This window comes from Oncorhynchus gorbuscha, linkage group LG03 (genome assembly GCF_021184085.1).
Source record: "Oncorhynchus gorbuscha isolate QuinsamMale2020 ecotype Even-year linkage group LG03, OgorEven_v1.0, whole genome shotgun sequence".
In the NCBI taxonomy this organism is placed as follows: Eukaryota; Metazoa; Chordata; class Actinopteri; order Salmoniformes; family Salmonidae; genus Oncorhynchus; species Oncorhynchus gorbuscha.
In genome coordinates this window covers 30968948-30992588 of record NC_060175.1, presented here as the reverse complement: position 1 = coordinate 30992588, position 23641 = coordinate 30968948, and the positions used below count along the sequence as shown (strand labels likewise).

At 42.4% G+C, this 23641-nt stretch overlaps 1 protein-coding gene across 5 annotated transcripts in view; it reads left to right on the top strand.

The window, feature by feature from the left end:
- The first annotated feature begins 5366 nt into the window (after nt 1–5366).
- LOC124019432 (heterogeneous nuclear ribonucleoprotein A2 homolog 1-like) overlaps nt 5367–23641 on the top strand; it is a 35644-nt gene continuing 17369 nt past the window's right edge. For all 5 annotated transcript variants that reach the window (XR_006835781.1, XM_046334801.1, XM_046334794.1 and 2 more), the window contains exons 1-2: nt 5367–5436; nt 14204–14377. The gene's annotated coding sequence lies outside the window, so the exon portion shown is untranslated. The remainder of the gene's footprint in view (nt 5437–14203; nt 14378–23641) is intronic.

Here is a 23641-nt window from a genome sequence, read left to right as displayed (position 1 = left end):
TCTTATTTACCTGAAATCTGTAATCCGCCATAGAAGCTAACCAGAAGCTAGCCAGAAGCTAATCCAGAAGCTAGCCAGAAGCTAATCAGAAGCTAGTTAGTTTCTTTACTGGCTAATCGTTAAAATTCAGCTAACCACGGTTTGTGGTCATCAGCTATCCTTTAGCTCGAAAATCTATCGCCAGTTTTGTACAGCGCGGCTCGGAACAGAAAATACCGGACCTATTTTTTTCTCCATGTCCCTGGATTTCAACCGCTAAGTCTGGACATTCATACCTGGATCTCGCAGCTAGCTAGCTGCTATCCGTGTGACTATCGGCTATCGTCGATTCCAGAGCAAACATAAATTAGTCCGGAGCTAGCCAGCTGAAGAGTTCCATCAATCTCTCCTGGGCTACAATTACCTATCCGGACCCGTTTTACTGCCAACGCGGAGCCCCGCCGAGCCTTCACAACTGGACTACCGACGTTATCTACCCGAAGGAGTTATCCGGCTGTCTCCTCCGTCGCGACGTTACCTGAATGCCCATCTGCGGTCCGCTAACCGTTAGCTGTCTTATCGGTCTATCTGAATAGACCTATCGGACAATTTATTTTATTTATTTATTTTATTTCATTTTTTCTTGGGCCTCTATAACTCTCTATTGTTTTTTGTTGTTGTGTGATTTGGATTCATCCCCTCTACCACACGGAACCCCACTAATCCTACCGACGGAAACGCACGAGGTGGCTAATAACAGACCTCCATCCTATGCTAGCTTGCTACCGATGGCCCGGCTAGCTGTCTAAATCGCCGTGACCCCAACCAACCTCTCTACTCACTGGACCCTTTTGATAACTCGACTAAGCATGCCTCTCCTTAATGTCAATATGCCTTGTCCATTGCTGTTCTGGTTAGTGTTTATTGGCTTATTTCACTGTAGAGCCTCTAGTCCTGCTCACTATACCTTATCCAACCTATTAGTTCCACCACCCACACATACGATGACATCTCCTGGTTTCAATTATGTTTCTAGAGACAATATCTCTCTCCTCATCACTCAATACCTAGGTTTACCTCCACTGTATTCACATCCTACCATACCTTTGTCTGTACATTATACCTTGAAGCTATTTTATCGCCCCCAGAAACCTCCTTTTACTCTCTGTTCCAGACGTTCTAGACGACCAATTCTTATTGCTTTTAGCCATACCCTTATCCTACTCCTCCTCTGTTCCTCTGGCGATGTAGAGGTGAATCCAGGCCCTGCAGTGTCTAGCTCCACTCCTATTCCCCAGGCGCTCTCTTTTGATGACTTCTGTAACCGTAATAGCCTTGGTTTCATGCATGTTAACATTAGAAGCCTCCTCCCCAAGTTTGTTCTATTCACTGCTTTAGCACACTCTGCCAACCCAGATGTTCTAGCTGTGTCTGAATCCTGGCTTAGGAAGACCACCAAAAATTCTGAAATTTTCATCCCAAACTACAACATTTTCAGACAAGATAGAACTGCCAAAGGGGGCTGTGTTGCAATCTACTGCAAAGATAGCCTGCAGAGTTCTGTCCTACTATCCAGGTCTGTACCCAAACAATTTGAACTTCTACTTTAAAAAATCCATCTCTCTAAAAACAAGTCTCTCACGTTGCCGCCTGCTATAGACCACCTTCTGCCCCCAGCTGTGCTCTGGACACCATATGTGAACTGATTGCCCCCCATCTATCTTCAGAGCTTGTGCTGCTAGGTGACCTAAACTGGAACATGCTTAACACCCCAGCCATCCTACAATCTAAGCTTGATGCCCTCAATCTCACACAAATTATCAATGAACCTACCAGGTACCTCCCCAAAGCCTTAAACACGGGCACCCTCATAGATATCATCCTAACCAATTTGCCCTCTAAATACATGTCTTCAACCAAGATCTCAGCGATCACTGCCTCATTGCCTGCATCCGTAATGGGTCAGCGGTCAAACTACCTCCACTCATCGCTGTCAAACGCTCCCTGAAATACTTCAGCGAGCAGGCCTTTCTAATCGACCTGGCCGGGGTATCCTGGAAGGATATTGATCTCATCCCGTCAGTAGAGGATGCCTGGATATATATTTTTTAAATGCCTTCCTAACCATCTTAAATAAGCATGCCCCATTCAAGACATTTAGAACCAGGAACAGATATAGCCCTTGGTTCTCCCCAGACCTGACTGCCCTTAACCAACACAAAAACATCCTATGGCGTTCTGCATTAGCATCGAACATCCCCCGTGATATGCAGCTGTTCAGGGAAGCTAGAAACCATTATACACAGGCAGTTAGAAAAGCCAAGGCTAGCTTTTTCAAGCAGAAATTTGCTTCCTGCAACACTAACTCAAAAAAGTTCTGGAACACTGTAAAGTCCATGGAGAATAAGAACACCTCCTCCCAGCTGCCCACTGCACTGAAGATAGGAAACACTGTCACCACTGATAAATCCACCATAATTGAGAATTTCAATAAGCATTTTTCTACGTCTGGCCATGCTCTCCACCTGGCTACTCCTACCCCGGTCAACAGCACTGCACCCCCCACAGCAACTCGCCCAAGCCTTCCCCATTTCTCCTTCTCCCAAATCCAGTCAGCTGATGTTCTGAAAGAGCTGCAAAATCTGGACCCCTACAAATCAGCCGGGCTAGACAATCTGGACCCTTTCTTTCTAAAATTATCTGCCGAAATTGTTGCCATCCCTATACTAGCCTGTTCAACCTCTCTTTCGTGTCTTGTGAGATTCCCAAAGATTGGAAAGCAGCTGGGGTCATCCCCCTCTTCAAACGGGGGGACACTCTTGACCCAAACTGCTACAGACCTATATCTATCCTACCATGCCTTTCTAAGGTCTTCGAAAGCCAAGTCAACAAACAGATTACCGACCATTTCGAATCTCATCATACCTTCTCTGCTATGCAATCTGGTTTCAGAGCTGGTCGTGGGTGCACCTCAGCCACGCTCAAGGTCCTAAATGATATCTTAACCTCCATCGATAAGAAACATTACTGTGCAGCCGTATTCATTGATCTGGCCAAGGCTTTCGACTCTGTCAATCACCACATCCTCATCGGCAGACTCGACAGCCTTGGTTTCTCAAATGATTTCCTCGCCTGGTTCACCAACTACTTCTCTGATAGAGTTCAGTGTATCAAATCGGAGGGTCTGCTGTCCGGACCTCTGGCAGTCTCTATGGGGGTGCCACAGGGTTCAATTCTTGGACCGACTCTCTTCTCTGTATACATCAATGATGTCGCTCTTGCTGCTGGTGAGTCTGTGTTAACAAACCTCCAGACGAGCTTCAATGCCATACAACTCTCCTTCCGTGGCCTCCAATTGCTCTTAAATACAAGTAAAACTAAATGCATGCTCTTCAACCGATCGCTGCCTGCATCTGCCCGCCTGTCCAACATCACTACTCTGAACGGTTCTGACTTAGAATATGTGGACAACTACAAATACCTAGGTGTCTGGTTAGATTGTAAACTCTCCTTCCAGACCCATATCAAACATCTCCAATCCAATGTTAAATCTAGAATTGGCTTCCTATTTCGCAACAAAGCATCCTTCACTCATGCTGCCAAATATACCCTTGTAAAACTGACCATCCTACCAATCCTCGACTACGGTGATCTCATTTACAAAATAGCCTCCAATACCCTACTCAACAAATTGGATGCAGTCTATCACAGTGCAATCCGTTTTGTCACCAAAGCCCCATATACTACCCACCATTGCGACCTGTACGCTCTCGTTGGCTGGCCCTCGCTTCATACTCATCTCCAAACCCACTGGCTCCATGTCATCTACAAGACCCTGCTAGGTAAAGTCCCCCCTTATCTCAGCTCGCTGGTCACCATAGCATCTCCCACCTGTAGCACACGCTCCAGCAGGTATATCTCTCTAGTCACCCCCAAAACCAATTATTTTTTTGGCCGCCTTTCCTTCCAGTTCTCTGCTGCCAATGACTGGAACGAACTTCAAAAAGCTCTGAAATTGGAAACACTTATCTCCCTCACTAGCTTTAAGCACCAACTGTCAGAGCAGCTCACAGATTACTGCACCTGTACATAGCCCACCTATAATTTAGCCCAAACAACTACCTCTTTCCCTACTGTATTTATTTTATGTATTTATTTATTTTGCTCCTTTGCACCCCATTATTTTTATTTCTACTTTGCACATTCTTCCACTGCAAATCTACCATTCCACTGTTTTACTTGCTATATTGTATTTACTTTGCCACCGTGGCCTTTTTTGCCTTTACCTCCCTTATCTCACCTCATTTTCTCACATCGTATATAGACTTGTTTATACTGTATTATTGACTGTATGTTTGTTTCACTCCATGTGTAACTCTGTGTCGTTGTATGTGTCGAACTGCTTTGCTTTATCTTGGCCAGGTCACAATTGTAAATGAGAACTTGTTCTCAACTTGCCTACCTGGTTAAATAAAGGTGAAAGTAAATAATAATTTGCTCTTAACTGACTTGCCTTGTTAAATAAAGGTTAAATAAAATACATTAAAAAGTGGGTGGGCCAATGACCTCCCAGGTCTACCCATGGCTGCACCCCTGCCCCGTCATATGAAATCCAGAGATGAGGGCCTAATGAAGTTATTTTCAATTACTGATTTCCTTCTATGAACAGTATCCCAGTAAAATATTTTTAATTGTTGCATTTATATTTTTGTTCAGTGTTAAAAAAGACAATACAATAGGCCTAGGGTTTCAAACTCTGGTTGATTTCAAATGTAATGATATTTAGTCAATGCAACCAAATATCAACATTTTAAGGAGATGTAGTAATTATAATATTAATATTTGCCCTTTAGCAGACGCTTTTATCTAAAGCGACTTTTCTTCTGCTTGGATAGTTCCATCTGTGCCACTGATTTAGTCTGCCTTTTAATTCCAATTTGTCTGCAAATTAATAATTGCTATGTTGGATTCACGTCTCCAGCTCAAGCAAAAATCTAAGTTAAAGAATAGGACTGTACAGGTGTGCCAAGTTTGTAGTGTCATACCCAAGAAGACTCGAGGCTGTAATCACTGTAAAAGGTGTTTCAACAAAGTACTGATGAAAGGGTCTGAATAATTATGTAAATGTTATATTTCAGTTTTTATTTGTAATGAATGTGTCATTATTGGTTATTGTGTGTAGATTGATGAGGAAAAAAACTATTTAAACCATTTTAGAATAAGGCTGTAAAGTAACAACATTTGGAAAAAGTCAAGGGGTCGGAATACTCTCCAAATGTACTGCAGTTAGTATGCCAAAAGTTCCCATATGTCATGCTGAATTAACCAAAATACAAGATATACAAGCAATTTCTGTGTTTTTTTCCAGTTCTTCAGAAAACGGGCATGGCTTCACAACATTTTCAGATTTGAAGAAAAAATGGCGGAAAATATGCAGCCGAAGTCTGACAGGAGCAGGTATAAATTCATTGCTTTAACTAATTATGACAATGTAATAAAGTAAGGACTTTTCACATTTTGTTAGCTACGCTAGCCTTACGACCCGCATAGCATATCATTACAGCAGTTGCTTGTATGTTAGTGAGCTATTTAATGTTAGTTGGCTACTAATACATCGACCTTGCCAGTGTATTAACTATATGCTATCAAACTAGCTACGCAACGTTTAGTGACTTGAATATTCATGTCATTCTTAGCTTAGCTAAATGGTATAGTCGACGTGTGTTCTCAATCGACATTGTTAATGATGTCGTAAGATGTCTAGCTAGTAATTTGTTATGCTAACAAGTTAGCAAGAAGTTGCATAGCAACAGCATCAACTTCCTGTACACAGGCAAAGCACTAATACACTCAACTGAAAGGATAACATTTGTTTACAGTATACTAAAATTAACTAATAGTATATAGTATAGACTCATCAAGTATGTAGTATACAGTATGTTAGTATGGGTATACGAACACAACTCTAGTTTCTCCTGTTCAGGAGAAACTAGAGAAACCCGGGGCGGCAGGGTAGCCTAGTGGTTAGTGGTTAGAGTGTTGGACTAGTAACCTGAAGGTTGCGAGTTCAAACCCCCGAGCTGACAAGGTACAAATCTGTCGTTCTGCCCCTGAACAGGCAGTTAACCCACTGTTCCTAGGCTGTCATTGAAAATAAGAATTTGTTCTTAACTGACTTGCCTGGTTAAATAAAGATAAAATATATATATATATATATAAAATGTGGTCAGGACAAAATCAGGCTCCTACTGTTAGTGGTTTGGAGGGAGTATACAGGGCACTCTTCTTCCCTCTGAGGAGGAGTTTCCTATTCCCCTGGTTTTATAATGGGGACAGTGTAGGCTACTGTCCAGTTGCTGTTTTTCAGATGTTCAGTTTAACCTGTTGATGTTTTATCCAATGGCATCTTTGTCACCTCATGGCTGTGTAAATTCCTGGCTGTCAACCTGATCCTTCTTACAACCATCTGATCATCACCTGCCTCTTAACTGTCTTCAGTCTCACCTCAACACTCCCATAGATTGGGGATTATTGAGTAGGGTAGAATGTCACAGATAATCTCATTCTAATGTATTATGCAGAACAGTCACTGTTTTCAGTCATGTCATATATGGCATCATGTTCGCTCTATACATGACAGTTCTTGCTGATACATTCAGAATGTTCACCCCACTGAATATAGTTCCCTGATGTGTGTTGACCTGTACGGCGGCCATACATCACCCAGGTGGGTGTTATACATTGTTGGTGGAATTAGTGAAAATTTGGTAGTTACCCCCTATATGCAGTTACTGTAAAGTATCTTGAGACCTAGCGAACAGCATTGCATGACCTCAATCAATTATTATAAACTGGGTGGTTCCATCCCCGAATGCTGATTTTCTGATAGCCGTGGTATATCAGACTGTATACCATTTTGACTGTATGACAAAACATTTATTCTTACTTCTCTGATCTTTGGTAACCAGTTTATAATAGCAATAAGGAAACTTGAGGGTTTGTGGTATATGGCCAATATGGCCAATGTATCCAGGCACAGCTCGTTGTGTCGTGCATAAGAACAGCCCTTAGCCGTGGTATATTGACCATATACCACACCCCCTCGTGCATTATTGCTTAATTAGACCTCTTTATCTCTCTGCATTAATTTCAGTGTAACAGCATGTTGTTATGATGCGTTCATATTCCCAGGCAGTCATTTCAGCCAGAGCATCTTCAAGCCTGGTTTCATCTCTCTTCCCGCTGTGTTTGGTCCTAAATGGAGCAATAAGCCGGGTCTCATTTAGCTCTCCATGGGGCAAAGCCATTTCCATTTCCATCCTCCTCACCTTATCTTTTTCCCATCAAAATAACAACAGCCAAAAATAACCAAACCACAGTGGTCAGTAAAGAACCCTTTGTCATCAGAACACTGCAAGCGCCATCAAGTGGTGGAAATGTAATATTGCAAGTTCTGCATAATTCTAGAAAATGTCACAAATAACCACAAATGGCTATTGATGTGGATGGGAAAAACAAAGAGTAGGCTACTTCAATGCAAATTGTGTACAAATTGACCAATTATGTAGATAGGAGAGTCAATGAGCGGACAAAGACAGTGGAGTGGAGCTGCTTGTGACCTCCTGCACAGGGAGAACAGACTCTTCCAAATCAGAAATGATTAAGGATATACAATGTGACATGATTAGAACACACACTGGGTCCATTAGACCTGACCAGGAAATACTCTAGGTCCCTTATAAGTGCCTATAACTTGGGCCCAGAGTTTTCCTGGCCATAATGACTGCTAACATGCAGGTATGTAGGCTACAGTATGAGTCAGTACATCCCTCAAGGCCAACATCTACCTGACATGATGGCAGCTTCTAATGATTATAATCAAGTCATTTTGACTGTCAGGATCATCACTATATGATTCATTGCTCTTAGTAAGTGGAAACTATAAGGTACCTCAATTAAATTGCTGGTATTTTTTTTTAATGTCATGAATGAACTATCTGAGAGTATTGAAACATTTGTTTGAACATGATGTAAATGTTTGTGCATTTGAGTGTTGATTGAATAGTTAATTTGTGCAGTGCTCGTGCATGTGTGAGGTTGAACAATGTGCATGTACAGTTGAAGTCGGAAGTTTACATACACATAGGTTTTTCAACCACTCCACAAACTTCTTGTTAACAAACTATAGTTTTGGCAAGTCGGTTAGGACATCTACTTTGTGCATGACACAAGTAATTTTTCCAACAATTGCTTACAGACAGATTATTTCACTTATGACACACTGTATCACAATTCCAGTGGGTCAGAAGTTAACATACACTAAGTTGACTGTGCTTTTAAACAGCTTGGAACGTTCCAGAAATGATGTCATGGCTTTAGAAGGTTCTGGAAAGGGTAATTGACATAATTTGAGTCAATTACAGTTGTACCTGTGGATGTATTTCAAGGCCTACCTTCAAACTCAGTGCCTCTTTGCTTGACATGATGGGAAAAAACAAAATCAGCCAAGAGCTCAGAAAAGTAATTATCGACGCCCACCAGTCAGTCTGGTTCATCTTTGGGAGCAATTTCCAAACGCATGAAGGTACCACGTTCATCTGTACAAACAATAGTACACAACTATAAACAACATGGGACCACGCAGCTGTCACTTTGGTGCGTAAAGTGCAAAACAATCCCAGAACAACAGCAAAGGACCGTTTGCTGGAGGAAACAAGTACAAACGTATCTATATCCACAGTAAAACTAGTCCTATATCGACATAACCTGAAAGGCTGCTCAGCAAGGAAGAAGCCACTGCTCCAAAACCGCCATAAAAAAAGCCAGGCTACGGTTTGCAACAGCACATGGGGACAAAGATCATACTTTTGGAGAAATGTCCTCTGGTCTGATGAAACAAAAATAGAACTGTTTGTCCATAATGACCATCGTTATGTTGGGAGGAAAAAGGGGAGGCTGGCAAGCCGAAGAACACCATCCCGACCGTGAAGCACGGGGTGGCAGCATCATGTTGTGAGGGTGCTTTGCTGCAGGAGGGACCAGTGCACTTCACAAAATAGATGGCATCATGAGGTAGGAAAATGATGTGGATATATTGAAGCAATATCTCAAGACATCAGTCAGGAAGTTAAAGCTTGGTTGCAAATGGGTCTTCCAAATGGACAATGACCCCAAGCATACTTCCTAAGTTGTGGCAAAATGGCTTAAGGACAACAAAGTCAATGTATTGGAGTGGCCATCACAAAGCCCTGACCTCAATCCAAAATAACATTTGTGGGCAGAACTGAAAAAGCGGGTGCGAGCAAGGAGGCCTACAAACCTGACTCAGTTACACCAGCTCTGTCAGGAGGAATGGGCAAAAACTCACCCAACTTATTGTGGGAAGCTTGTGGAAGGCTACCCGAAACGTTTAAACCAAGTTAAACAATTTAAAGGCAATGCTACCAAATACTAATTGAGTGTATGTAAACTGCTGACCCACTGGGAATGTGATGAAAGAAATAAAAGCTGAAATAAATAATTCTCTCTACCATTATTTTGACATTTCACATTCTTATAATAAAGTAGTGATCCTAACTGACCTAAGACAGGGAATTTTAACTAGGATTAAATGTCAGGAAATTGTGAAAAACTGAGTTTAAATGTATTTGGCTAAGGTGTATGTAAACTTCCGACTTCAACTGTATGTGAGTGATGGAAACTCAGAAGAGAAACACATAGTTATGTAATTGCCTCATGACTCCTGCATGCAGGTGAATTTGTTGACAGAGTATTTAATGAAGTTTCTTGTTTCAAGAACTGCCGGGAACCTTGTGAGACAGACTGTTTGTTCTCACACTAGACACAGCACGGACAATAGATAAGGATGAAAACAAGGGAAGAAATAGGGACTCTAATCAGGGGAAAAGATAAGGAACAGGTGTGGGAAGACACAGACTCTAGAGAGAGGAGAGAGAGGGGGGGAGAGAGAGGGATGGCCTACCATTCAAGATGATATAAGACAAAACATGACATACACAGACTCTTGGCCTACCATTCTCCTCTAACCACCTCTCGCCGGCTTTGCATTCATGTTACCTGGTGAAATTGCTGTACAATATGATCTTGTTGCCATCTGATGCACATTCCCGTGCCTTGATTGTATTACTGTTGATAATATCTGGAAATGTGCATGTACACTCTGGCCCATCTACTGTTGCTGGCCCCAATTCTGACTTTTGAGTCTGAAGTCTGCTTCACTGTGTTCTGCTCTCGTAAAAGCCTGGGTTTTCAGCACGTTAACACTAGAGCGTATTACCTAAAATGGATCAATTGAAAGAGTAGGTTCAAGGCTGCAATCCACATGTGTTGTTCATTACTGAGACGTGGTTAAGGAATAGTGTTTTGAATACTGATGTTAACCTTTCTGGTTATAGCCTTTTCCGGCAAGGCAGATCTTCCAAAGGTGCAGGAGTCCGTCCCCAAACAATTTTGATTTGCTGGTTTTAAGCATTCAACATTCAAATAGCTCTTTGTTGACTGTTGCTGGGTGTTATCGGCCACCATCAGCACCGGCCTGTACCCTAAATGCCATAAGCTCTCTCCTGGCCCCTTACACTAAGTCTGAATTTATCCTGCTAGGTGACCTAAACTGGGACATGCTTAAACCACTTAACCAAGTCCTAAAGCAATGGGACTCCCTGAAACAAATAATCCTGATAGGTATCAGTCTGGTGTTTTCTGCAATGATCTTAGTGATCACTATTTTACAGCCTGTGTTCGTAATGGCTGCTCGGTGAAAAACGCTTGGTAAAAAACTTTAATGTGAGCAAGCCTTCCTTTATAACCTGGCCTCTGTAAATTGGTATAGAATCAGCTTGATCCCCCTCTGTCCAAGACGCTTGGACCTTCTTTTTTTATATTTTCAGTGGTATTGTTAACAAACACGCCCCCATAAAGAAAATGAGAATTAAAAACAGGTTCAGCCTCTGGTTTGACTGTGATCTTACAGAGTTACTCCACCTCAAGAATTGCAGATTATGGATGTGTCACTACAAACTTAAAGGTCCTCAATGATGTCACCATTGCCCTTGATTCTAAGCAATGTTGTGCTGCTATTTTTATTGACTTGGACAAAGCTTTTGATATGGTAGACCATTCCATTCTTGTGAGCCGGCTAAGGAAGTATTGGTGTCTCTGAGGGGTCTTTGGCCTGGTTTGCTAACTACCTCTCTCAAGGAGTGCAGTGTATAAACTCAGAACTGTCTCAGCCACTGCCTGTCACCAAGGGTGTACCCCAAGGCTCAATCCTAGGCCCCACATTCTTCTCAATTTACATCAACAACATAGCTCAGACAGTAGGAAGCTCTCTAATCCATTCATATGTAGATGATACAGTCTTATACTCAGAATTTGTGTTAAACACTCTACAACAAAGCTTTCTTAGTGTCCAATAAGCTCTCTCCCCAAAACCTGTTGAATCTAGGGGTAATTTTTTAAAATTTTGGAAAAATAACGTTCCCAAAATAAACGGGCTATTTTCAGGACCAGAAAATAGAATATGCATATAATTGACAGCTTGGGATAGAACACACTATAACGTTTCCAAAACTGTAAAGATATTGTCTGTGAGTATAACATAACTGATATTCCAGACAAAAAAATGAGAAAAATCCAATCAGGAACGCAGCGGTTTCTAAATAAGAGTCCCTTCCTATGCTTCCATATTGAGCAGTGAATGGGATATCAACAAGATTCCCTTTGATATTGGCTTCATTAATATGTCTAGTATCACAAGACATAGTTTCAGGCTTTTATTTTGGAAAATGAGCGTGTACGACCACATTGCGTCAGTGTCCACCTGTTGGCTCTTTGTGTTTTTCTCGCGCAAAAGACAGAGGTAGCCATTTTTCCACCCAGTCTTACTGAAAAAATCTCTGTCCTGGTTGATATATTATCGAATAGATATTTGAAAAACACTTTGAGGATTGATTATAAACAACGTTTGCCATGTTTCTTGCGATAATTTGGAATATTTTTTGGGTTGTCATGACCGCAATTTCCGGTAGTTTTCTCAGCCAAACGTGAAGAATTAACGGAGGCTACAAAAATACTTTTTCTGGAAAAAAGGAACATTTCCTATCTAACTGGGAGTCTCGTGAGTGAAAACATCCGAAGCTCATCAAAGGTAAACGATTTAATTTGATTGCTTTTCTGAATGTCGTGACCAGATTGCCTGCTGCTAGCTAGGCATAATGCTATGCTAGGCTATCGATAAACTTACACAAATGCTTGTCTTGCTTTGGCTGTAAAGCATATTTTCAAAAATCTGAGATGACAGGGTGATTAACAAAAGGCTAAGCTGTGTTTGAATATATTTCACTTGTGATTTCATGAATATTTTCTAGTAAGTTCTATTGTCCGTTGAGTTGTGCTACTTAGTGTCAGTTGATGACAATTCTCCCGGATCTGGGATGGGTAGATCCAAGAAGTTTTAAACTAACATGTAACAGGTGGGCGCTCTTTCACCCCACGGTCGATCAGGGGGAAAGCGCACACTGCACACAACTCACTCCCTCCACATCTGGATGTCAAAAGACTCAGAGGGCCTGCACTATGGTGGTTTCACACTGCGCTGTGGTGTGTCTTGTGAGAGCAAATCTTCTGAGTGCTTAGTTAGTGTGCATACCACGGACATTTAGTGCATACTCACAATGATATATTCAACATTGTTTCCTTAATCCTCGTCACGGTACAATTAGATAATGATTACTTGTTGCTGCCTTCTAGTGATTTTAAATCAGTTCCTTGTTTGGAGTACGATCTAAATGAAGTACGAAAAATTACCTTGGAGTGTGATGAGAACTGTAGGGTGAAGTAGAGACTGGAGGCCAGATCCATCATGTGCCTTGTTCCTTCATTCCTCGCTGCCTCTGCAACAGCCTGCTCTTATAGACTAGATATAACATAGTAAACTTAAATCCAGGACACTCAAATTATTTTGGTATGGGCACATAAGACAGGTGGTTACATCAGGCAAAAACTAAAGTAGGGTTGTTGGTCAGGGTGGGCGTATAACATGAACATCTCGCAACCCAAAGGTTGTGAGTATTTTTTAGCTACTTTGCAACTACTTGGCATGTTAGCTAACTCTTCCCCTAACCCTTTAACCTAACTCCTAAACATAACCCTAGGTTAGCCACCTAGCTAGAATTCATAACATATCATACATTTTTCAAATTCGTAACATATTGTACATTTAGCTAATTCGTAACATATGAATTGTAATTGTCTTTTGATAGTTGTACACATAAACAACTCTTGACACAGGGCAGGCGTCATGACACACTGCACTGCCAATGGACCTGTGTGGTTTGGCATGAAATGTTTTGAACTGGAAAGGGATTAGTACAGTATAGTGACATAATTTATCTTTATTATGCATTGGCAGCAGTTAGGAGCCTTTTGCTGTCATTGTAAATAAGAATGTGTTCTTCAACTGACTTGCCTAGTTAAATAAAGGTTCAATAAAAAATGTAAATTCATTTTCTGCTCAATGTTGCCCCCCTGTGGTAATATGAAAGCCATGCTCACTCCAAATACTGTTGATTTACTGTTCAAGCTCACAACTACAATCAAGACAAGTACACTTTTGAATTTGTAAAAAAAGAATACAAAATTACAGTCAAGCCTAACCAACATTGGGGTGAATTAGATAGAAGTTCTGAGGACTTTGAGCTTACAGGACAGTTCTCATAGACCATGAATTGTAGGCTACTCAATGTAGGTGGGTGTTCTTTGAAAAGCAAGGGCCAACCTGAAGTTTAAGGTTTTTTCAGCACTTTCCTACTTGAGTTTCTAAACATTCTTATTATTGGACATTGTTTCCACGCCTTTCAACATTCAGTCGATAATTTTGTTATAGTGTCATGATACATTATGATACAAGTATAATTGCATGATTGTATGAAGTATGATTGATTTTGATATTACCCCTTTTATCAAGCAGGGAGCACATTTGTGCAAAAATGCTGTATATCAAAATTTTAAAAAAGTATCCCAGTCAGCAGTAAAACTGAAAACAGCATAAAAATGGGGATTGTTAAAACTCCTGAAAGTTCCTCTCCTCCCCTTCCTCCACTCCTGCACTGTACATTGCACTCTTCTGGTTTCTCAGTGGTGGAAAGACTGAGCCAGTCTGCCCCTTCCCTTCTGTCTCAACATGTTCCTCCTCCCAACCCTCCAGCCAGCCAGCATCCCCCAACCCCACCCACAGTTCCCCAAACAGAGGGAGCCTGATGAGGCAGCAGCACCTGGATGTGAGTCTCAGCAGGTGTGTGGAGCCTGGAGGTCAGGGCCTCCTGCCAGGCAGCCCCAGTCCAGCCCCTCCCAGAGAGGGCCCAGCCCAGCTAGCTACAAGGTAATTTCCTGTTTCTCTCTCCCTCTACCTCTGTCCTGCAGAGCTACTAAACAGATGGGCTGTTTATTCAGCAGGGTGGACTCCCCCCAGTTGCCATAGTAACACATCTGACATACATTTTCACATAGTAAAGACAAAAAAGGGTTTTGTGGTCATTAAAAGCAGACATTCCACATTCCTGATTCTGTTTTTCTACTTATTGTTTAGCAATGGGACACTTTCAGGGAGGAACAATGTGTACAGGGCTTTTTTAACTCAACAACAAATGAAGAAAAGTAAAAAATGTGGACATCTACAATTCTGAAATTGTAGCTGACTGGGAACATCACAGGCATGGTTAGGACTCAGGCTTAAAATGCATGCCTGTGCAGGGCTCTATTGGAGTGTTCGACGCTACTGTAGGGCAGTAGGGCACCAATAAGCAAGCCATGTACACAGAGCCATGCAGTTCTACAAGTCACAGTTAGAGGGAAGCCCTATACATACAGAGTTGGCACGCAAAAATCCAAGCGAAATGTCTTTATTTTTTAACACCTACATACAGTAGTATAGTCTCTTCCTTCATAACAATCTTCTTTGCCTATATGTCATATTCACAATCTTTCTTAATTACATTTTCAGTTTGATACCTGGACTGGAGTTCCACCTGTCCTTTCTGTGACAAAAATGTGAAAAGTCTCTGACTGCTCTGTTTCATATCCACCTTCACTCTCTGTTATTAACGACTAGAATGATTCCATTTAAAATTCCAGTTTGACAAAGCATGAATCCATGATCGAGTTAAAGGTGGAACAGCTCAACTGCCATCCATACCTGTCTTCTCTTTCTATCAATTCCATGGTGGATCCTACTGAATTACCTGCTATTTTTGGATTACCTGGTATCTTTGGATTACCTGGTATCTTTGAACCCCACTTTTCACTTTTCACTTTCCCCTTGTTCCTTTCCTCTCCTACTCCCTCTACCTTCACCATTCTCTCTGATGATCTGAGCTTGATTGTGCATGGCAAGCATTAGCATTGGGCTTTTATTACAGTCATAAAGATTTGGAGTGAAGGGATATAACAGCTCGGAGCACACCAAATTAGCTAACAACGCATTATCTGACCTTTTATGGAAGCTATAACTCTCGTTCTGCCTCTTCTTGGGAAAGAATGGGAGAGGGAGAGTAGGTAAAGTGGTCGAGAGACAGAAAGATAAAGAGAGAGGCAGAGGCGGTCGAGTCAATCAGAAGCCTGGACTCTTAATAATAGCTGAGGTCTATGGTAATTCAATGAGTGAGCCTGATAGCCACCAAACTGGCCATAGTCAAACCGTTTCACATGTGAAGTCAACTTAGCCTGTTGTGTCTTCTTTCTCCTTTATTTCCTTGTTGCCCTTTATTAAATTAGCTTGTTGATCAAGACTATAGATTTCCACATGAAAAAATACTATGAAGTTATGAAAGTTCAATCAGTAAGGCTGGTCTGAATGGATCATCACTTTTCATTCATCTAGGAAACTCATAACTCCCAAAGTCTGCCTTCGATTCATTTCATTCCAACTCTCTCTTTCCCCTCCTTGCCTCTTTTGACCTCACCCTTTCCCAGTCCCCTCCAACTCACAAGACAGGCCATACGCTTTACCTCATCTTTACTAGGGGCTGCTCGCCTACTAATCTCACTGCAACCCCTCTCCAGGTCTCTGATCACTACTTTGTTTCCTTTTCTGTCTCCCTTTCCTCCAACCCTAACCACTTAGCCCCTACCCAGATGCCGTCGCAATATTAACTTTCACTCTCCTACTCTCTCCTCTTCTATCCTATCATCTCTCCCTTCTGCTAAATCCTTCTTCTTTCTGTCTCCTGATTCTGCCTCTTCGACCCTACTCTCCTCCCTTTCCGCATCCTATGACTCGCACTGTCCACTTTCCTCCCGGCCAACTCGGCCCTCCCTTCCTGCTCTGTGGCTGAGTGACTCATTGCAAGCTTACAGAACAGGGCTGCGGGCAGCTGAGCGAAAATGGAGGAGAACTAAACTTCCGGAGGAACTATCATCCTTTCACTCCCTCCTCTTCCTCTGTATCTGCTGCTAAAGCCACTATCTATCACTCTAAATTTTCAAGCTTCTGCCTAACCCTAGGAAACTCTTTTCCACCTTCTCCTCCATCCTTAATCCTCCACCCCTCCCTCCTCCCTCTCTGCTGATGAATTTGTCAACCACTGAAAAAAAGGTTGATGACATCCGCTACTCATTCACTCAGCCTATTGAGTCCACTGGTCTCACTCACACAGAACTACCCTATGCCTTGACCTCTTTCTCCCCCCTCTCTCCAGATTACTTCCTGCAACTAGTGAGGTCTGGCGGCCCGACAACCTGCCCGCTCGACCCCATCCCCTCCTCCCTTCTGGAGACCTTCTCCCATTCCTCACTTCCCTCATCAACTCATCCCTGACCACTTGCTGCGTCCCCTCTGACTTCAAAATGTCCGAGTTGCTCCCCTGCTCAAGAAACACTTGACTCATCTGATGTCAAAAACTATAGACCTGTATCCTTCTTTATTTTATTTCCAAAACACTTGAGTGTGCTGTCTCTGATCAACTTTCTGAATATCTCTCCGAACAATCTTTTTGACCCAAACCAGTCAGGCTTCAAGACAGGTCACTCAACTGAGACTGCTCTTCTCTGTGTCACAGAGGCTCTCCGCACTGCCAAAGCTGACACTCTCTCCTCTGTTCTCATCCTATGCACACTCTTGGATTGAATCCTACCTGGCAGGCCGTTCCTTTCAGGTGCCGTGGAGAGGATCTGTGTCTGCCCCACGTACTCTCACTACTGGTGTCCCCCAGGGCTCGGTTCTAGGCCCTCTCCTCTTTTCTTTATACACCAAGTCACTCGGCTCTGTCATATCCTCACATGGTCTCTCCTATCATTGCTATGCGGATGACACTCAACTATTTTTCTCCTTCCCCCTTCTGACACCCAGGTTGCGACATGCATCTCTGCATGACTGGCAGATATCTCAACTTGGATGTCGGCACACCACCTCAAGCTCAACAAGACAGAACTCCTCTTCCTCCCGGGAAAGGCCTGCCCGCTCCAAGACCTCTCCATCACAGTTGACAACTCCACAGTGTCGCCCTCCCAGAGTGCAAAGAACCTTGGTGTAACCCTGTCATTCTCTAAACATCAAAGCAGTGACCCGCCCCTGCAGGTTCATGCTCTACAACATCCGTAGAGTACGACCCTACCTCACACAAGAAGTGGCGCAGGTCCTAATCCAGGCACTTGTCCTCTCCGATCTGGACTACTGCAACTTGCTGTTGGCTGGGCTCCCTGCTTGTGCCATCAAACCCTTATAACTTATCCAGAACGCAGCAGCCCATCTGGTTTTCAACCTTCCCAAGTTTTCTCATGTCATCCCGCTTCTCCGCACACTCCACTGGTTTCCAGTTGTAGCTTGCATCCCCTACAAGACCATGGTGCTTACCTATGGAACAGCAAGAGGAACTGCCCCTCCCCACATTCAGGCTATGCTCAACCCCTTCACCCCAACCTGAGCACTCCATTCTGCCACCTCAGGTCTCTTGGCTCCCACCCCATGGGAGGGCATCTCCCGCTCAGGCCAGTCCAAGCTCTCCTCTGTCCTGGCACCACAATGGTGAAACCAGCATCCCCCTGAAGCTAGGACAGCAGAGTCCCTACTCATCTCTGAAAACATCTGAAACCCTACCTCTTCAAACAGTATCTTAAATAATCCCGCAAATAATAACACTTTACCAGCACTTACACTTGTGGAATAGACACTCCAGTCTGTGTCTATTCCACAAGGTACCACCGGCTAAATCTATGACGTTAAAATGCCCATTTACTCTGTTCCATCTGACTGCGCAATCCAATGTCTCATCAGCCCAGCCAGGCAATTTATAAACTTGATCTCCACTATAAAAAATCAAGACATTATCTCACATTTATTTTAGACTAATATTTAGTTTTCAACAGTAGAGATTTGTATAAACCTTGCTGTCTGTCTCTGACATTTGCAATATTGTTTCAATATTCAAATTCGATTTCCAGCTGTCCCATAGTAATGAATGTGTCGGGAGTCGGTATGAGACAGACAGGCCAGTCAAAATCACGAATCAGCATCATTTTTATGGATATATACAAAGAACCATCAATAGAATGAATCTAGGGGTATTAATATGTCAATTCAAACCTTGTGTATCCCACTTGCTGTTTTGCAGCTACAGTCTTCCAAAACTTTCCACCTCCCCAGCCCTACACCCAACTGGGCAACTGCATAGGTCCACCTGTTCTCAGCATCGAGGCCTACCCTAAACTATTCAATAAAATTCCATATTGTGTTCTGTCTCTGGTGTCATTCAGTGAAGCCTGTACTCTATTTAAATAGTATACCATGGTATAAATACTATAGTATTACTGTAGTGTTTTCTCGGACATGACTGTAGTACACTTTATTATTTACAGTTTACGACAGTATAAATACTGTAGTATTTACTATAGTGTTTTTGTTTGATCTTCAACAAAGAAATATCTTTCAACAAGGTATTTTTCCTTGAATACTACAACAGCACCTTTTAAAAATTCTGTAGATACTGTAGGTATGACTGGGGTCTGAACAGATAATTCATAGCTTCTGTTATTTTCTACAACCTGGAGGGAACACAATACAGTAGCTTCAGAAAGTATTCAGACCCCTTGACTTTTTCCACATCTTGTTACATTACAGCCTCTAAAATGGATTATAAAAAACAAATCCTCAGCAATCTACACACAATACCCCATAATGACAAAGTGAAAACAGGTTTTAAATTTTTTTGCAAATGTATTCAAAATAAAACACAGAAATACCTTATTTACATAAGTATTCAGACCCTTTGCTATGAGACTCGAAATTGGTGCATCCTGTTTCCATTGATCATCCCTAATGTTTTTTGATTGAAGTCCACCTGTAGTGAATTCAATTGATTAGACATGATTTGGAAAGGCACACACCTACACATCTGCCTATATAAGGTCCCACAGTTGACAGTGCATGTCAGAGTAAAACCAAGCCATGAGGTCGAAGGAGTTGCCCGTAGAGCTCCGAGACAGGATTGTTGTCGAGACACAGATCAGGGGAAGGGTATCAAAAAATTTCTACAGCATTGAAGGTTCCCAAGAACACACTGGGCTCGGTGAAGCATGGTGGTGGCAGGGATGTTTTTCAGCGGCAGTGAGTGGGAGACTAGTCAGGATTGAATGAAAGATGAACGAAGCAAAGTACAGAGAGATCCTTGATGAAAACCTGCTCCAGAGGACTAAAGACCTCAGACTCTCATTGTGTTGTTGTCCTTCGGTGGCTAGCTAGTTAAAGTTGTCCCTTTCCTAAATTATGCATAGATGGAGGTAGGGATTTGGACTTGTGGTTTTACTTAATTATCTGTACTGGCTAATGATAATAAAGGCCATTCTGAATCAACCATAAATTCATACATTGTGCCCCTGGATGGAAGTTCAATATGTAGCTAGATGTATCTAGTAGGCTAATGTTAACTAGCTAGCGCATAGTTGCCCATGCCATGAAAGGAAGTTAGGCTAGCGAGCAAGCATTGTAGCTAGGGTAGCTTAGGACAACAGAAACCAAAAGCGGGTAATGTATGACAGATTTACAGACTGTTCTGGAAACATGAGAGAGAGGGGGATGGCATTGTCGTTTCTCTATAAGTAGGGCGAGTCAACATGTTTTCTAATTGCACGCATGCCCCCAAGCATACATAGACACACACACACAAATCAGTACCATGGACAGCCACATCATAATTAGCTGACGTTGATCGGAAATAAATCATTTTTGGTATCTTTTAGTTGTCACTGTATTAGAATAAGTATAGGGGTTTTGATGATGTTGAAGTTGAAATGGTGTTGGAATATTGGAGGCAGCTCCTGTTTTCTTTGCGACTTGCGGTAAGTCTCCGTGGTTCTAAATAAATCGTTTTTTATTAGTCAGACAATGTCGGACACATTAACTTGCTTGACAATGCTGTTTGTTTGTTTGTTACATGCAATATGTTTTGTGGACTTCACTGGACAGATGTTGAATTTATTTTGCCACTGTGTGTCTTCTTATTTACTTGGCTTTAGGCCTATCACGGTGGCAAGGCATATAAAGTAACAGGTTATAGAGGAAACAACGCAATGTTACAACACATACTGAACACTTTCTTGAATTTGTTCTGGATTTGGGGACTGTGAAAAGACCCCTGGTGGCATGTCTGGTGGGATAAGTGTGTGTGTCAGAGCTGTGTGTAAGTTGACTATGCAAACAATTTGGGATTTTCAACACATTAATGTTTCTTATAAAAAGAAGATGTGATGCAGTCAGTCTCTCCTCAACTCTTAGCCAAGAGAGACTGGCATGCATATTATTTATATCAGCCCTCTGATTACAATGAAGAGCAAAGCACACTGCTCTGTTTTGGGCCAGCTGCAGCTTAATGTATGTTCTATGTGCGGTATTTCTATGCTTCCCTTTCTGAAGGTTAGTTTTGAGCCTTTTACTTTCGGTTTTATACACCAGCTTCAAACAGCTGAAAATAAAATATTTTTGGTTATGGAAAATATATTTCACAGCAGTCTAGATAGTACAATGACTCTCTAAACCATAATTGTTTGTTTTGTCACAAACTGAAATTGGATATTTTAGAAATACAAAATTACTAGCCCAATATTGGACTAAAGGAACCCAGCGTTACTCCTTAGTCCAGAGACTAAGCTCTGTTCGCCAAAAACTTCATCAAAACGTGAATCAATTCTCATTTGAGGTACGGTTCTAAAACTGAAGTAAAATATAAACGCAAATTGCAACAATTGAAAATATTTTACTAAGTTACAGTTGATAAAAGAAATCAGTCAATTTAAATAAATAAATTAAGCCCTAATCTATGGATTTCACATGACTGGGCAGGGGCACAGCCATGGGAGGGCCTGGGGGGGCATTGGCCCACCCACATGGAGCCAGGTCCACCCACTGGGGAGCCAGGCCCAGCCAATCATAATGAGTTTTCTCCACAAAAGGGCTTTAGTACAGACAGACACAATGGGACCAACACTTTACATATTGCGTTTATATTTTTGTTCAATATAAAAACAAATCCCTATACTTCCATATCACATCAAAATAATTTCACAAATGCAAAATGCACTGAACATGGTTAACCGGTTTACAGTTGCAGTCAACAGTATTTTTCAGTGACAACACGTTTGTGGCTTCCTTCTTCCGTTTACACGCAGGTGTTCGGAGACACAGATAGCTAATTACACAGGTAGTCCACTGTCTTCCGTCTGTTTTCCGTAAACAAGCACTGTAACATGGAAATATGGCCATGTGGAAATCGTAACCCTAAAAAAGATGTGTATCAATAACAACATTTTTTTTTTTTTTTTGCTGATGACAGCAGTGGCTAAAACGGGGGGGAAAAATACCATGACAGACCTAAGTCGATCTCAGGATGATTGTCTGTGGCCAACTTAACCTTCCCTTTCCAATCAAATAAAATTTTATTGGTCACATACACATGGTTAGCAGATGTTAATGCGAGTGTAGCAAAATGCTTCTGCTTCTAGTTCCCACAGTGCAGTAATATATAACAAGTAAATATAACAATTCCCCAGCAAGTACCTAATACACACAAATCTAAAGGGGTGAATGAGAAAATGTACATACGTATATGGATGAGCGATGGCCGAGTGGCATAGGCAAGGTGCAGTAGGTGGTATATAATACAGTATATACATGTGATATGAGTAATCTAAGATATGTAAACAATATTAAAGTGGCATTATGTAAAGTGGCATTGTTTAAAGTGACTAGTGATCCATTTATTAAAGTGTCCAGTGATTGGGTCTCAATGTTGGCAGCAGCCTCTCTGAGTTAGTGATTGCTGTTTAGCAGTCTGATGGCCTTGAGATAGAAGCTGTTATTCAATCTCTCGGTCCCAGCTTTGATGCACCTGTACTGACCTCGCCTTCTGGATGATAGCGGTGTGAACAGGCAGTGGCTCGGGTGGTTATTGTCCTTGATGATCATTCTGGCCTTCCTGTGACATTGTGTGGTGTAGGTGTCATGGAGGGCAGGTAGTTTGCCCCCGGTGATGCGTTGTGCAGACCGCACCACCCTCTGGAGAGCCTTGCGATTGAGAGTGGTGCAGTTGCCATAGGAGGCTGTGATACAGCTCGACAGGATGCTCTTGATTGTGCATCTGTAAAAGTTTGTCAGGGTTTTGGGTGACAAGCCAAATTTCTTCAGCCTCATGAGGTATCTGTGTGGGTGGACCATTTCAGTTTGTCCGTGATGTGTACGCCCAGGAACTTAGCATTTTCCACCTTCTCCACTGCTGGCCGTTCGATGCGGATAGAGGGTGCTCCCTCTGCTGTTTCCTGAAGTCCACAATCATCTCATTTGTTTTGTTGATGTTGAGTGAGAGGTTGTTTTCCTGACACCGCACTCCGAGTGCCCTCAACTCCTCCCTGTGGGCTGTCTCGACGTTGTTGGTGATCAGGTCCACTACTGTTGTGTCATCTGCAAACTTGGCTAGTCACAATTCCAGGATTGAATGGAAACAGGGGGCTCTCCAGGGGTGGTCAGAGGAGTGTTCAGGTAGTGTAACGGCGTTCGTCTGTTGTAAGAAGAGAGTCGGACCCAAATGCAGCGTAGTGGTTACTCATGACTTTAATGAAGGAAAACGGAACGATACATGAAATAACTCATAAATGCAAAAACAACAAACGGAACGTGAAACCTATTACAGCCTATCTGGTGAACACTACACAGAGACAGTAACAAACACCCACAAAATACAAAGCGTAAGTCAGGCTGCCTAAATATGGTTCCCAATCAGAGACAACGATAAGCATCTGACTCCAATTGAGAATCGCCTCAGGCAGCCAAGCCTATACAACACCCCTAATAGCCGCGATCCCAAATACTACAAACCCCAATACGAAAAACAACATATAAACCCATGTCACACCCTGGCCTACCCAAACATAACAAAAACACAAAATACAATGACCAAGGCGTGACAGAAGAGCATAGGGAGGGTCCGGGTGGGCGTCTGTCCATGGTGGCGGTTCTGGCTCGGGACGTGGACCCCACTCCATAAATGTCCTATTTCCTCCCCTTCGCATCCTGGGATAATCCACCTTCTCCGCCGACCATGGCCTAATAGTCCTCACCCAGATCCCCACATAACTGAGGAGCAGCTCGTGACAGAGGGGCAGC